This window comes from Tenebrio molitor, chromosome 3 (assembly GCF_963966145.1).
Source record: "Tenebrio molitor chromosome 3, icTenMoli1.1, whole genome shotgun sequence".
Taxonomy (NCBI): domain Eukaryota; kingdom Metazoa; phylum Arthropoda; class Insecta; order Coleoptera; family Tenebrionidae; genus Tenebrio; species Tenebrio molitor.
In genome coordinates, this window is record NC_091048.1 from 18,958,932 (window position 1) to 18,976,232 (window position 17,301).

The following is a 17,301-nucleotide window of genomic DNA, read 5'->3' on the forward strand; positions in this document are numbered from 1 at the left end:
CAACGAGAAACTAGGAGCGAGCATGAGAAAATCAAAAATCCAGAAGGTCGAATCGTTAACCGACATTCACGTTGCATCCTACCAAAAATGAAGAAACCTTCAAACCGTATAATTTAGCATAATCTCCATTATTCGCTGCGAATCGAGAAAAAACGCTGTTAATATTGCATTGTGCATGTACCGTTAAAGCAAAAGTAAGGACGTTCAAAGGATGAGAACTACACCAGAGATGCGATTAAGGGGAACCTTGAGAGTGATCTCATACATGAAAGGAGTTAATCGTGATCAGTTATCAACGTAATTCCAGAAATTCAATGTGAATTTCGAAAAAGTCATAATGCCATGCCGATTTTTATCTATGGCCGAGACCGGAATGTATTCTTCTCAAATCTCATTTTTCAAGCTTCATCAATTATGAATATAAAGAAACCATCATAAAGTTGAAATCAGATCTGAAGAGCGAGCAAGGGCATTCATCTCATCTCTGACTAAGAACCGGACATTTCCAGGAAAAACTGCGCAAAGTGGCGGTTCAAGGTAATGCCGTTGTTATCAACAATTTCCGTGTAATTTTCAATTTTAATTAAGTGCATGTGAGGGATAAAGTGTACAATAGTGCACAATTTCACACCGAAGGATATTGCCGTCTACACGGTCTTTTTTATCAAACAGATGGGATGCAGCAAAAAATTTCAAAAATTTTGAAAGTTCTCGTCGGTTGGAGGATGCACAGCCAAGTTTAAATCTAAACTGTAAATATGTACTTAAGCGTTATTTACACCATTTTAAATGTTTGCTTATTGAAAAAAATTGAGCTAGCTACATGTGAATAGGGAATTCAATAAAACGAAGAAAAAAAATGGTAATAAATTAAAAATTGTGCATGTGGTCCCAAAGGCTTTCCTAGAGAAGCAAGTCACTGTGGCATACATGCGGGAATTGGAATATGTATCTTGATAATAAAATGCCTTCCAACATTACTTCAGGAAAAAGAATTCTAATTTAAATGGGATTTAATTCATGCACGTTATCAATGAATTATTATAATAATTTATTCAAGACTCATAAACAATATCTGTTTAAAAATCCGCGTTTAAGTAGACTGTGGGAGAAAATGTATGTTGTGGGAAGGATATTTATTTGTAGTGACGTCATTTGGAAACTAAAACATTAGCTGATTTAAAATTGGGTACACCATGACCTGAGCAATTCTCATCCTGGGCAACCAACTATTTTCCAAAAGGCATAACCAGTTTTAATACACGAGTTTTGATGCTAACACTCAGGCACCGCTTAAATATTGCACTACGTACTGCATTTAAGACAGTCACGTTTAACTAAACCTAATATATTCTGCAAAATATCTTATTGAAACGATTGTTCAAACAGGATCCTCAAAAAATGTGATCCATACTTATAAAAGTAGGATCCGGATGGTAAGTACCATCAAAGTAATTCGTCATGTGTCAGTCAGGAGCCCTAACGTTTGTTATATGAGGGTCGTTCATCATCTACCCTCCCTGACGTAAATGCGTCAACTGACAAATAAAAAACTGTTTATTAACGAATAGTTATTTATTGACACTACATTGTGAAATGTAACTGGTGCCTCTTTTTACGTTTAAAAATTAGCTAGTCATTGAAGTTTTTTTTTTTCTAATGAACGAAATCGCGATTTGAGCAGTACTAAAATATGTGTCAAAAATGCTCCGGACACCCAAAAAGGAAAAGGTTATGGTTCTATCATGCGTTCAAATGAAAACTTGGCTGAGTAAACGTTGAAAAAAGTAAACAATTTGGAACAGTGTAAAGTTTGAATTTCCCGCCGTTTGACACGAATGACATTTGTTTACGTTTAATCGGCACATGATTCTTGTCAGGAAAGGGTGTCTGTAGATATTTGTTTCGAGAATAGGAACGGTTAGTTATTCTATTTTTAATAACTAAGAAAGAAAAAGAAACAGAAAGATTTGTTGTTTATAAATTTTAGGTTAGCTGTCAACATACTCTAGTTACAACTGTCAATTTACACTTTAAAAAAAGCAAAACAATTGACGGTTTCCAACGCCTTCCCAGCCCAGCATTTCATTTGAACGCCCGATATGGCCGACACGATAGTCGAGAAAATTGTAAGAAAAATGCAAAATGGACTGAACTAATAGTAGTTTATTTAACGAGTTTGTGTGTAAATTGGGCCTTTTTTGACATGAGTGGGCCAGTTTAAAACGCGAGTCAAACGAGCGTTTTAAAGGCCCACGTTTTTTTGTTCGACGAGCCCTTTAGAGGCTCCAAATCGCTTAAAATCTTTAAAATTAGCTTGACGTTTTGTTTTGGGAATTAATGACATTTATCAAAATCCGTTCACACAGGAGAAAATTCTCAAATTCTGACAGTCTCGAACAAAAAAAATATGGTTGGCCGGGGACTATTGAAAAAGTGATAGCTAGATCTGCGGTGCATTCGACACCTAATCTATGACACAAATTTAATCGTCATTGAAATGGATCCAGAATCAAAATACGGAAGTAGGGAATGAAACTTTTTTGAAAATTTCTTCAGCTTCTTCAACGGGAAAAGGTTATGTAACGTTTTTTTTGGAATTGTGATGGAATGCTATTCGATTGTTTACTTGCCTTGTGGACAGAATGTAATACGAGAGTATTATGCTAAATAAATAAGTAGGTGCGCAATGCTATCAAGAAAAATGAAGGATAAAATTGGTACCAGTGACCTATCTGCTTCGACTAACACGAGTTACATTTGCATGGCTGCTATCACAATACGGTTTAACATATTCCAACAATCGCTCTGACTCAGCAAATCTGACTCTCTGCGATTATTATTATTACCAAAATTAAAAATCATTTGCAGGGCAATGAAACGGTGATGACGGAAGTAAATGAGTGGGTTGAGGGAAAAAAGAGATTTTTTCCTAGGGGTGTCCAAACATTTTAACGTCGTGGTACTACATACCATGTGCATACATCGTGTTGAAATTCTTGTTGTATGTCAGAGACAATAAGTAATGAACCACCTTTGTACAGCATTGCGCTCAAGATTCATCTTTGTCCTTATTACTCTTTGCGCTAAAAAAAGGGAGAAGAATTTTCTTCTGAATTTACACAAAATTGGTCGTCGCATTATTCTTCTTGATAAAATGATTTGAGTAAACTTTTAAAAGCACCCAATTCAAAATAATCGACTAACTACTAGAGAGAAAACTAGTCAAGATAATATTTCACGATTTCCTGCAAAACAAGTATAACTACAGCAAATTACAACTGAACTTAATCAATTATACTCATAAGTTTCATTTCTGTAAAGGTGCTTTTGTAATATCTATTTTAGAAAATTATAAACAGCCGTGAAGTGTAATGGCGAAATTGTTACAGTGCTAATAAGGGACATTTTTCATGGCGTCTTTAGTATATATCGCCTTAACCCCATTAAGTAGGTGGTACGAAATGACACATCCTGTTGTCGTATTGCAATTTATATGAAATTGAATAATCAACCTATTAATCAGTTCATTTGTTCGCTGATTTTTTTACTTGTTTGAAAAACATTAACGTATGTTTAGATAACTCATACAATAATCTCATAATAATTAAGCACTTTTGCGATTAGAAAAGACCTTTGTCGACACAAAGTGCTGTTTTACTTTGAAGATTACTCAGTAATGCGACTGCAGATAGATAGATACATTATTAATTAACGACAGTAATTATAGTTAATTAAGAATGATCCGTAAATCCTATCTTTTGCAATCATTATTAAGTAATGAAGCCCGTAAATGAGCAGAACATGTTTATTCTGTTTATTTTTTAGTTCATGTCATTTATGTATTACTAATTAGTTTATCTATTTTGTTGGGAATTTTACAGTGAAATAAAAACAAACATAAGAAATCGAAAATCCCATTATGTAATTACCTACTTTCAGCGCTACTAAGAAACTCACAGTGGCAAAGAGAATCTACAAGATCAAGCAGCAGCATATTCTTTAGTCATAATATACAATCTCCATTTAATACATTATAAATGTATTGTAATTTTGAAAAATAAAGAAAAACAAATACACAGACTTTGTTACTTCAAATGAAAATAAGTACCCACCTAATTGAACTTTTACCTCTGAAGTTCTACAAAAATTCAATTTACATTTTAAGTGATTAAATTCAGTTTCTAGTTTTCATTTTTATCTTTATCTGAAATAAATTTTATGTTTACTTTTATTACAATTATTCAGTAGATGTTCCTTCGATTCAATTCTAAACAATGAAATAAGTTTGTAATTTTATATTTTTGTGTGGTGTAAATATCGAGTATGAGTATCCTCATAGGCTTTGAATATTTGATACCTTACGCTGGTACTCTGATTTTGGTTTTCAACCCATTTTTTTATGTCCAATAATCCAGAGATGTTCAGTAGACGTTGTGTTAGACTATCTAGGTATATGCGATAAATTCAGTTAAATAAGTTCTTTAATACGACTTACGATTGTTACATCTAAAAACTTTGTTGTAGTAATAATAGTATATTATTATACGAGTTTTATAAGACGCTTGATTGTGACACGAGTTGGTTGGGGCACGGCGAACGCAGTGAGGAGCATACTCGTAAGTGTCACAGTGCGACTTATAAAATGAGTGTAATATACTATTTTTTCTACTTTGGTGGCATTAATTTGATAAAAACTCATGGTGGTATTTCTGTGAAATGTATGTCAAATGTCAAATATTTTAATATGTCAAATGTCAAATATTTAATATGTCAAATGTCAAATATTTTAATTGTTAACAGGAGCTCGCTAAAGATGCCGAACGTCGGCCAGCGTGTTATTACAACAATACCAACGTAATACATGCGTATAAAAAAAACCAAAAACAGTTTCACAAAGACTCACCGAAGTAGAAAAATTCTATTATAACATTCTCGTATGATCTGATGAAATACAAAATAACATTTCAAAACTAGTGAAAAAATTATTTACCTAAAAATTGTCACCAAAATGATAACTGTACTCTATACCAAAGCAGGTTTTAAGTGCTAACAGAAACAGTTTCAAAAAGTTATGGGATTGATAAAATAACAACAACCAAAAATTGAAAACTCCCATTTCAGTCTAATATTAACCGCTGCAATTATCATGGCAATATGAGCCTGACCACAGGTAATGGTACCCAAATGAACAAATAATAATTAACTTCTCTTTACGCCAGCGAGCCATCGAAAAAAGGCTTGTCAGAGCAATTTTATCTGGTGTATTATGTGCTATTAACACTTTCATAAAAAATCTATTCGGGAATTTTTACTTCAACTTCAATCACATATTGCAGAACAAAAAAAAATAATGCAACTCATTTGTGAATCCCCACTTGAATAAGTACATTATTGTATATGTATGCAACCTCGAAAAAGTCAATCAATAATAATGTATTTTTCATGTTATAATAATGATATTATTGTAATACATTTTTCTAAGAGTGTTTGATGGTTTTTTAAATTAATCTACCATTGTGAAGACAGAGCTGATTTTTTCTTATTATTTGTATTATTTACAATTGTAGACTAGCTTCGAGTAGCTACGAGTATCAATCATGATTGGTACAGCTTCCTGCGTTAAATTTATTATAATAAGGCATTCTTCATTCGAAGAAGTTGAATTTTACTTTTGTTGTTTAAAGTTATTACTAATTCGTTGAGCTGACGTATGTTAAATAATTGTCCGGTTTAATATATGTATTTCTATCCCTGTCCCTGCTTTTCTTATGTATGATCAAAATTCAGCTATAAACAGTGGAAAGTTGAACTGAAGAGTAGACTAGAATCAGTAAGTAACAAGACTGAGTCACGATTCCTAATAAAAAAGGATATGTACATATCATGGTAAAAAGCTATTCATATAAAATTGTTATTTTGTCGGTTTATTTCAACAAGTTAGTTGAGCCAGAAAAGCAGTTACTAAGCGTTAGAATTTACCAACATTAGAAATAAATTAGAGACAGTATCACCTTTTAAAGAAGAGGCAACATCGAATTCAACGTCAATCAGGGTACAAGAACTTCAGCACTATTACATTCAAAGACATTCTCGGTTGACCAGTTTTTAATTAGATTTATCTATGGATCTAGGAGCCTGCATTTTAGAGAGAAAAGTGTCGATGAATAGCAGGATTTCAAAAAACTTAAAAATATAGTATTTTACAGTAAAAGTCCGTTAGGATAGCCTTTACTGCCGAGCCAGAGATTTTGTGAGACGAGCTCGCAGAGCGAGTCGAATAATACTGGCGAGGCAGTAAAGGCCCTAACGGACGTGTATTGTACAATAGTTTTTGTAATATCTCTACGATTCGTTCACAATTATCGTATTGAAATACACTTTTTTCAACGCCATCGAAAAAACCGAATGATTAATAAGTGTGCGGAGGACGTCGTCATGTCAACCGTTGTTTGTGAAAAAAAATTGTCTCAATGTTGTTTGTCAGATTTGTTCAACTCTCAACTTTCCGTTGAAAATAAATGAATGAAATCAATAAAAAAATCGCCATCAAGATATTCCCGATGTCCGGAAGTGAGGTCATCGTTATTGCCTGCAAAATCGCGCTTGTGTTAATGTTAAAATTGTGAAGCATCATCTTCGATCTTGTCTACATTTGCTGCTGTTTGTCAGATTTGCTCAACACTTAACTTTCCGTTGAAAATAAACGACTGAAATAATAAAAAATCGCGATCAAGATATTCCCGATGTCTGGATGGCCGCAGAGCAAGTGAGGTCATCGTTATTCCCTGCAAAATCGCGCTTGTGTTGGTGTTAAAATTCTTCGATCTCGTCTACATCTGCTAGTGGCATACGGATTTCGATTAATTCAAGGTGTGTCCCTTAACATTAAACATTAATTATTGTACCAATTGTGAAAAAGTTGAAAAATAAAGTTTAGATCTACGTTGCTATAGTTATTTAGTCATATAACGATCACCCTTAGCGGACTCCGGCCGTTATGAGGTTGTTTACATGGTGACAAACAGTCTGAAAAGCCACCTTTCACAACTAGGGGGTTAAAAAATTAGCATGTAAAACCCTAGGTCTTAAAAAAAACTCACTGTATACATAGTTTCAACATTGCGACTCTAACTGAAATTAAAACCGAAAAAATTCTACATTAGGTGAAGAACGCTTCTTCATAATTATGCTACGATAAAAAATGGGTGCAGCTCTTTTAAAACGCGATTGTGATAGCACTGAAGATGACCGTTGGAGCGGCTGACTGTCAACTAAAACGTATACATAAACCATCACTAAAGTCCAAAGACTAAAAAAGTTCATGGGGTAGTTAAGACCGTGGACATCTCATTTGAGCTGGTGCATCCGATCTTGGACGGAGAACTGACAAGAACAAAGTACTGCGTTTATTGATTGAAGAACAAAAACATTCATATTCCAAACTGCAGAGGAGACTATTTGTGACCAGTGATGAAACATTCTAAAAAGAAAAGAAGCATGAAAATAGTGGAAACATAATGATTATGCCACTTTGAAGAAGCAAAAGCCGCTCCACCTGCCGGAAAAGTCATAGCGTCAATTTTTTGGATCTGCAATCTGACTAATTATATGAGAATCTCCTAAGCCAATTAGACTTACTTAAAACACATAACAAGAAAGTACTGTACTCGCATAATGTCGACACTTGCTGCTTTATCCACTTTACCAATTTGGTCGTGTTTTTCAGCCTGTTGAAATACAACTCATCTCTGGGGTTCCCTAGGGATCCTTTTTTGGGCCTTTGTTTTTCATTTTGTTTATAAATGACATTGGCTCAGACGTTGATTGAATGTTTTTTATATGCTGACGGCTTGAAACTTTTTTGGACTATATCAACTTACACGCCACGTTAAGGCGGCCTTACACCAAGGCAACAATTGGCAACATGTTGCCTGCAACATTTTTTAGTAATGACCGGCAACATTACTAAAAAATGTTGTATGTGTTATGACATTGTGAGGTCCAGATTAGAATATGGTTGCATTGTTTGGTCTCCAGGCTATGATCTAACATTGCTGCCTTAAAATTGAAATTCCTAAAGTTCCTAAATCATTATTAAAGTCGTTTGATTTTTCTCCGTCCAGGGCTTAGAAACGAGGCTTCTCATTTTATCGCTATGATTTCTTTTAAAGTTTTGAACAGTATGATTGAGTATAATTTTATAAGGAAAACTGTCTTTTCTGGTGTTTCGACCCAACGTAGAGAGAGTTGTCAAAAACAAATATTCATGTGTTTTCACCAGTGGTTACCATGTGCCGAAATTACAACCTTCATAGAAACGCATTTGACCTGTTCAATTACAATGTTTGTCAAATTAAAAAGCTGTGCTTCGAGTCATGCTTTGTAATTTCACATAGACCACCCTTTCAATTGGTTTATCTGTGGAGGGGTGATCAATAATAATAATAATTAATCACTTCCTAAATGTGGTTTGTTAAATTTTGTACTACATCTAAAAACTTCTTGACTAGAAAGAAATTTTCTGCAAATGGGGAAGTAATTGCGGATACGGAAGTACAGACTCACAATTGCATTGCAAGACGGTTAGACGAAACGCATTAGAGAGATTACATTAAAAAGTATAATCAGGTTCGAGTTAACTTTTTTTTTTGTCGCGTCTGGATCAAGTCAGGAATTTTTCAAATTTTCTTTTATACGACTCCTTCAAGGCCAAGAATTACTTTTATACCGTTGCCGTTAATTGTTGATGTTGTTTTGTTAAATGTGCCTGACGTTTTGGCAGCTTGTTGAAAATGTGGACGAACGCGTTTCGATTAATAACCGGGCGAGTTTTGCTTTTGAAATTCAACTGTTTTTTGCAGTTCTCCTTTAAAACGAGTGGGTGTACTATTTGAAGAAAGGAATAAAATGCGAATGATAAAGGAGACCGAAACGCCACTGTCTCATTTCGGCTTTCGGCGAGGACGATCTGGAGGAGGCGACATCGCGAATTTTTCTCCGAACTAATTGCCAGCGCATTATTGATAGAAATATGGTGTCTGGGGCAGAGAGTGAGTGCCCATGACCTGAGACGTCTCGTCCCATCCCATCTCCGAACGTCGAACATCACCCTCCATCGTCCCCCACGAATCCGCGACAGCGTAAATTCTGCGAGGTCCCCGTAGTTAGCAACAATATACGGAATAATCTGTCGGAGTCGCCGCGCCGGACCGCGGCGTGCGGGGCCAGCGGGGAGACTATTGACCTCGCTCGGTCGATACCGACGTCTGGCGCCGGCACGCGCTCCGTACTCGCGTCGCGGCGGCGTCAATGAGTGACGTCACGCCAGACGCCACGCCCAAACGAGCGGGGCTCGAACCGGACCGACGCTGCCAATTAAAACGCCGACTAATTACTATTTCGTCGGGGCGACGCGGCCCGCGACGCGTACAACGCCTCCATTCAAAATCCGGATTTTTTCCTGGGCCCGCAGGTTTCACACCTCCGGGGGCACCTGCCTCCGTGCGTCGCCTGCCGAGTAGAAGAGCTGACGCTCGCCCCCACCCACCGGGCGACGTTAGTGTCGTTAGTGCTTCGTGGCGGCTGCACCACACCATTCAAATGAGTACCGGGGCGGACGCCGATTCGAGGGTCCGTCTCGTTTCGCAATGAGGAAAACGGCGGCGGATTTTTTTTTCGGGGGGAGATTTACGCACGATGTTTACAGGTGGCTGCAGACGGGGACTTTGCCCCGACGTGCGTTAGGGTAGGTCTGGATTGCCAGACGGATCCATACGCAAAGGGCTGTGACCCGGCGAGACTGGATGGGGGTTGAGAGTCTGCCGAAGCTGTGTTTGGTTCGTCCTCTTCTGTTTCATGGGACCAACATTTCTGGACCCCACACCTAGCCAACACCCTTACGACCACAACCCCGACTGGATTCGTTCGCCCGACACTTTGGACTTTGCCCCCGCTCGTTTTAACAACCGATCCGTCTTCCCCTTTTCATATCCCCGATTTAATTGAAATTACACCTTCATTCTTCACCGCCTAAGTACTAAGGATAACGCATTATTTAGTGGCACGTCGGAAGGGGTTCCGCGACATTTTGGGCAACTTTTTTGTAATGAGTGAGCAAGTTTGACTCCACCTGGGTAATTTTCATAAAAAAGGCTATCTTCAACACGATAAAAAAAGCAACTCTGACCATTTCATCCATTTTAGCATTACCCAGTTGACTGTTTGATTTTAAATAAATAAATAAATATGTATGTAAATAATAAATTAATTGGCAACCTAAATATTTGTGATACTACTTGCTACACTAGTTTCTCTCTCAGATAAGAAAAAACATTCGTGATTTCTGACAATTCTTCCAGGACTATAACACATGTACTCTCTCTTTGCGGACACTCCTCATAAGCGGACATCTCCCTTAAACGGACACTTTTTGAGGGACCGACAAAACATGTATGGCTTTGCTAATAAAATTTTTCTTCCTAAGCGGACTCCCTATTAACCGGACACGGACACTCAATTTCGGTGTTTAACATCTCACGAACCTCTCTTATGCGGACAGTCAGTGTTGTAAAAATTAACAACATCGGGATTTCCCCTGAAGTCTGCTGACGGGTGGAAACGGAACGGTCTAAGAACTGCGTGCAGTAGTTTTACTTGACGCGATGAAGCAAACACGTTGCAACAAAAAAAAAACGCATTCTTACGCTTAAAGAAAAATAAATATAGTTAAATTTTATGACAAGCAAAAAGATAGTGTTCGTGCTCTAGCCGGTAAATTTCAAATTGGGAAAACACAGACGACGAACATTATAAGCAAAAGGGTGAATTTTTACACAAGTGGAATTCCAATGAGTACGTCGCACAAAAACCAGTTTTTTTTTTTTCAAAACGAAAGGATTTAACATCGACAAATTCACTTATAAGTGCTTTGTAAAAGCAAGAAACAAAAATATTCCCTTGTCAGGACCTTCTAATAAGATCAAAGGCGAAAGAAGTTGCATTACCAAAATTTTCTGTTTCATTTTCATCATAGTCACTGACCAAAGACAAATTATAATACACGTCATATGTATTACATATTAAGAAAAAAATTCCTCTTGAACGGACACCTCTATTAAACGGACACAACTTCGGGAACCGCGGGTGTCCGCTTAAGAGAGAGTACACTATCTTTCTAAAACGATAGTCCCAAGACAATTGTTTCTTTCACCATACCATAGGCGTTTTTATATGCTTCTTTAAGTAGAAATTTATTACTGATATGGAATAATGACAGTAAAATATGTAGTAATGAACCAATAAAACATTTAAAGCTAAAAAGGTTGAGTAACTCAAACCATTACTGCCTTGATGTAAATTTTAACAACCACAAGACAACGATAACAAAGATAATCAAAGCATGACGATGAAAACAGAAACGTATGTACACTGACCGGCACAAAAAACGACTCACTTTGAATTTTATTAATATAATTAAGTAATTCATTGTCTTAGAATTTTTTTTTGATATCATGTTGTATTGATAAGTGTTATTTAAGTTATTCTTTGCCAAAGAATATCCGAGAAAGAACACATTAAACACAGCAAACAAAATTTTAATGAAAAAAAAAATAAAAGTAATTTTTTAGAAAAATTTTTATGTTATGGAAAATTGCCAAAATTTGAACAGCATTTTGAATGAGTATCTCGTATTGTCAAATTAAATCTTTTAACACGTAAATCAACCGACAAAAACAACATGGAAGTAGAGGAAATTTTCTAATAATTTATTTAAACAAAACAATTCGGTTGCCATGGTGACCATAGCCCTCCCGATTATTGAAGATATCCCAATTTAACTATAATAAAGAAAAATAAGCACAAATATAATTTCAAGATCAATTTTTAAAGAAAACATAATGTGGAGCGTTGCGTTCACAATCAACTCTTCAACGCCAACTTTGAGGATAAATTTGAATGAACACCTGATATCTCAGATTGATGTGAAATGTTCGTCATGATCAACAACCACATGGTGAAGCGAAGGTTTTTGTGGGTATTGTGGTAATTCTAATTAGTTCGGTAGTGCCAAAGTTTTCTATAGATATTTTGCAGATTTTCGCAATTCTAATAATCCACAAATTTAAAATACATAGTTGGTTAAAACTGCATATTAGTTTAGCAACTAAATTCGCGATCCTGTTTAGTGTTTTTAATTGTCAATAGGTAAACGGCACTTGTTTCTTTAATAATCCATACCACTTGAAGTCGAGATTATTGTTCACTCCCCATTGACCCGGCAGTTAACCGTCACTCAGGTTGAATTTCGTCATTGACATTGCTACCAAGTAATAACGAGCAAATAGATAATTATGTGAAGCAATGACAATCCCCAAACCCCAGTCCAGTTTGACTACTAGGGCTGTCCACCACTATTATTAGATATTATTATTATTATTTGGCCGGATTCACCTAAGAGTGAACCGGATTTTATGTTTTTGTTCTGCTGCGTCATCCCACACAGCCTGGCGATAGGGCACAGCATTTTCAAATGTGTCCCTCCGACGAGAACCGAGAATCATTGCTTTTTGGATCTTGCGCCCATCGAGGTTTTGGATCCTGCAGGATGCTGTTAAGTTCCCTTATGAAATATTGCTTCATATCAACGAGGAGTCCGGCAATCAGAACAGCTAACCTGACTCGTGTCCCGGATGCAACTTTCGAAGCTCAGGTTCAGGTATTTTCCATTCTTTTCGATCTCCTTCCCGCCCATGTTCGGTTCTGCGGGACAGGAAAGCTCAATGACCGTGATGGTCTTGGCTCCGAGGTCGAAAAGGATGATGTCCGGCTTAGTCGACGAGAGGTGTCTGGACGTGGGGAAAGTAAATTCGGTATTCCACACCCTCCACGACAGACTCGATCTCCCCTGACGCCCATGGCAGGGCGGGCGTTGAGTCCAAACATTACTTTTATTTGTATTATTATCATCAGCTACAATACATATTCAACGTCTCTTCTGTCTTTAAAATGAATGCTCCTAAAAATTCAATTAGAGAAAGGATACTCAAGAGTTCCAATTGGGACTTACGGGAATTATGAAGCCGTAAAACCAACTTGTGTAAAAAAATGGTTAAAAGATAAAATTCGTTCTGGACAGCCAAAAGAGAATAGTACTACAGTAGTGGACGATATAGACGTAAAACCAACGTTGCCTACTCGAATAATAGTCTACGACGAGATGTTTCTCACTTCTCATGCAATCAGTGAAAAAATATTCCGGGCTGCCAACTTTCCAATGAGACATGGCGTACCACATGATTTGACCAATTCTCAAAAAACCAAGCTTTCAGATGTAACTAAAGAATTGTTCCAGCATCAACAAAATAGTCCATTTCTTGAGCAAGTTCTTAGGGAGGACAAAAAGTGGATCTGTCGAACAATAGATGTGGTTTAAAATAATGACTGAAAATTGATTCCCAAACTGGTAGAACCTAATATGTATGTTACTTCTGGACCAGGACATTTGGCGTCTTAAAAAATAAGGCAGAATCCTACAAATTTAGCTGTTTATCCAAAAGCAAACAACCGAAAAAGTCCTAAAACCCTTAATTTTTATTCACTCCAAAAGTACCCAAATATCTGTAGAGCACCAAAAGTAAACAACCGAAAAAGATCCAAAAAACTTACAAAATGCCTTGTTTATAAACACCCCAAAACCCTAAAAAATCTAGCTGTTTTCCCAAAAGAAAACAACTAAAAAAGGTCAAAAACCCTTTAAAAAGGATTAACTTTTATGCATCCTAAAAGTACCAAATATCTGTAGACCACCAAAAATTGGGCACATGAAACCCTAAAAATCACCCAAAATCATCCAAAATTATCTCAAGAGCACTCTGAAAAACTTTCAAAATCCGTTGTTTTTAGATTTTCCAAATGGCTTTGTATTTCTGAACCAGACCAATTGGCGCATGCAAAAAAAAAAGAAAAACAACACCAAATCAAAGAGGTATATTTAGCGCCTTACAAAACAAGGCAGAATCCTAAAAATTTATATGTTTTCCCAAAAGTTAACAACCGAAAAAGACATGAATCCTTCAAAAATCATAATTTTTTATGCGCCCAAAAAATACTCGAAAATCAGTAAACTGTTGAAAATCATCCAAAATCAAACATAATTAGGTACATTAAAAGCACCCAAAAAACCTTACAGCATTCCTTGTTTTTAGACACCCCAAAATGACTTTTTATTTCTAGACCAAGCTAATTGGCGCATGCAAAAAATTCACCGGTCGGAATGGCAAGCGGTAAAAATATTAAACAAATAAAAGCTCTTGTTTTAAGTACCCCAAAATGGCTATTTTAATTTCTGGACCAAGTATTACAATCTATGATTATACATATTGTTAATATTACTTTAGTGTTCCTATACTTAGATACTATCTAAATACAGAAACTATATTAGTTAATACAAACCTGCCATCTAGCGAAAAATAATACAATCTGGTGAGACCAGCTGAGGACCGAAGGTCGATTAAAGCATTGCATCTCGGTAAACATAAGGCCCTTCAAAATTTTTTTGAATTTAGGGATTCGTTTTGAAATTTTATTTTACAACTTGAAATTTTTATTTAAGAAAATATTCTATCCCTATGAAGAAGATTTTGCGCTTTATCAGGATTTGAACACGCAGTAAATGAATGTACATGTTTCAAGCGCGATTACAAGAGCCGTATGAGTTTCCAGAAAGTGCTGACATCTTGTCTTCAACTTCTGTCTACATAAATAGAGAATTTCCGAAACCAACGACCTCAATGTGTAATCAAAAAGACAAGAAAAATTCGAGGTAAGAAAATTTTCACATGCTAATGTAGCAGCAAGTTCGCTAATGCTATTTCATTATAGCTGCAAAGAAAGCCGACTACAAGAGCCGTGTGAGTTTCCAGAAAGTGCTAACATCTTCTCTTCAATTTCTGTCCACATAAATAGAGAATTTCCGAAAACAACGACCTCAATGTGTAATCAAGAAGACAAGGAAAATTCGAGGTATGACAATTTTGACAATGCTAATGTTGCGGCAAGTCCGCTAATGTTATTTCATTCCAGTGCCAAGGAAGGTCGACTACAAGAGCTGTATAAGTTTCCAGAAAGTGCCCCGACTTCTTGTCTTCAACTTCTGTCTACATAAAAATTATTATAATAATTGATTAATTTTGAATAAATTTACTTACCGTTCTAAAACACCAAAAATTACTTACCGTCGAGTTTATCGTTAGCAACGGGTAAACATAGCTTACCGTCTTGGAAACAGACGTGGTAAACAACCCAATAGAGTACAATTATAGTGTACATAACATTTGTATTTAGATTTATTTCTTAAAGATAAACACCCACGTAATACGCTCGATCGTGCAGCGCTTAAATTTAATAACGAATAACGCATTTTGACTTTTGAGCGTTTTTATTAAACAGAAGACGGTCGATGGTCTATAAACATCTCTTAAAAATACGCTGAAACATCAAGTTTCTTATTTTAAGAAACCGAATTTACTATATAAAGCAACTTTTTCTGTTATAGAAATCGTTCTTTTTTTAACAGCACTTAATAATAAATTTTAGCTAATTTTTTAGTTGCATACCTAATTGAATATAAGACATGATATCACAACCTCATTCACATTCTAAGTAAAGTATCAAATAAATGGATAAATCGTCTCAAACATAGAACATCGTTCTATGTTCTATCTTATTCCATTTTATTTTGAATATTATTTTATATTTAATTCCCAAGATCTATTAAATTTACCAAAATTAAATGAGTAAGTAACATATTTCAAGAAATGTAACTATCATATTAAAGAATGTTGAAATAAATGTATTTCACAAAAACAAACTATCTACATTAAAAAGTTTTATTACTTATCTGAAAGTCTTAATTCGAAATTTGACGTTGGCGCTTTACTTTGAACCCTGTCATCAGTGTTGCCAACCTAACCGATTGTCGGTTATTTTTAGCAGATTTTATAGAAGTTCCACCGAATTAAATTGAAAACCGACAACCGATTTTTTAACAGAATTAACTGAAATTTAATTAAGAGAGCAGGTCATCGTCGTCCACCAATCAGCGCGCAATGGTGCGTTTTTGTTTGTTTTGAATAAAATAATTCCGATCGTTTTGAGGTTATGTTATTTATAAGCAATAGGTCAGGTCAGGTCAGGTTTTTATATTTTTAAGAGTTAGTTTATTTATGTTCGAAAATGTGTTCTTAAACGTTTTGTTCATAAATGGAACTAATAAATTTAAAGTGATTAAAAAGTTAAAAATTAAATTAAAAAGTGATTTTCTTTGATAGTTTCGATACTTATACATATATTTTTTTTAGCAACATTTGACCGATTTATTTAAAAATAGGGGATATTGCCCCCACATTCAGCGGAGTTAATTTTTAAAAGTTGGCAACACTACCTGTCATCAGTGTACAGCACAGAACATCTAATATAACTATGTATAAGAACTGATTTCCCTGTGTTAAACGTTGGCAACGCAAAATGCAGCGACCCTGGTAGTGTAGTGGCAAACTAAATGACCGCGGGAAAAATTTGAATGCAACCGTCTTTGTACTGCTCCTTTTTGCAGGTACATATAAGTTTTTTTAGTTGTCGAGATATTAAAGCGAAAAAAGCAAATTTGGTTTAACAAAAACCAAATATACTTTTTCACTTTAAAATCTTAACAATTTTAATTTTAAAAGTAGGAAAATAAAATTAAATACAAATATACCGGGTGATCAAAAAGGACTGTTTAAGTTGGCAGTACAATTAAGAAAATTTTATATTTTGGTTATTTATAACACTGCAACCGGGTATGTTTTGTTGGTTTATTTGACAAATATCTGATGTAGGTATAGCATTAACAACGACAAGCCATCAACAACCGAAAGTTACTCCTGTTATACGATTTAAAATACAATTCAGTGTCACCAACTTAAACAGTCCTATTTGATCACCCCGTATTTATTAGTTATATATTGAACGAAAAACTGACACAAATAAGAAAAAAATATAACAAGATGAAATTCTAAAAATTCAAGAAAACAGACAAAAAAACAAAGTAACATTCACTTGATATTCCTCGAATACTGCGGAATACTTCTACTCGCGAATTTACGCTTATTTGTCAAAACTTCACTTTCACCTGTTCCACAATAATTATGGTCTTGAAGATGAAAACTAGAAATGCTGCCCATTATTTCACTATCTTGAGAATGTGAGGAAGGTTTTTGATCCAAACCTTTGCAAACCGCGGTCAACAAATACAAAACC

The 17,301-nt window shown here is 35.6% G+C and overlaps 1 protein-coding gene across 2 annotated transcripts in view; it reads right to left on the bottom strand.

Moving 5' to 3' along the window:
• The window catches only part of chm (chameau), a 76,701-nt gene that overhangs the window by 1,887 nt on the left and 57,513 nt on the right, over positions 1-17,301 (bottom strand). The window lies entirely within an intron of this gene.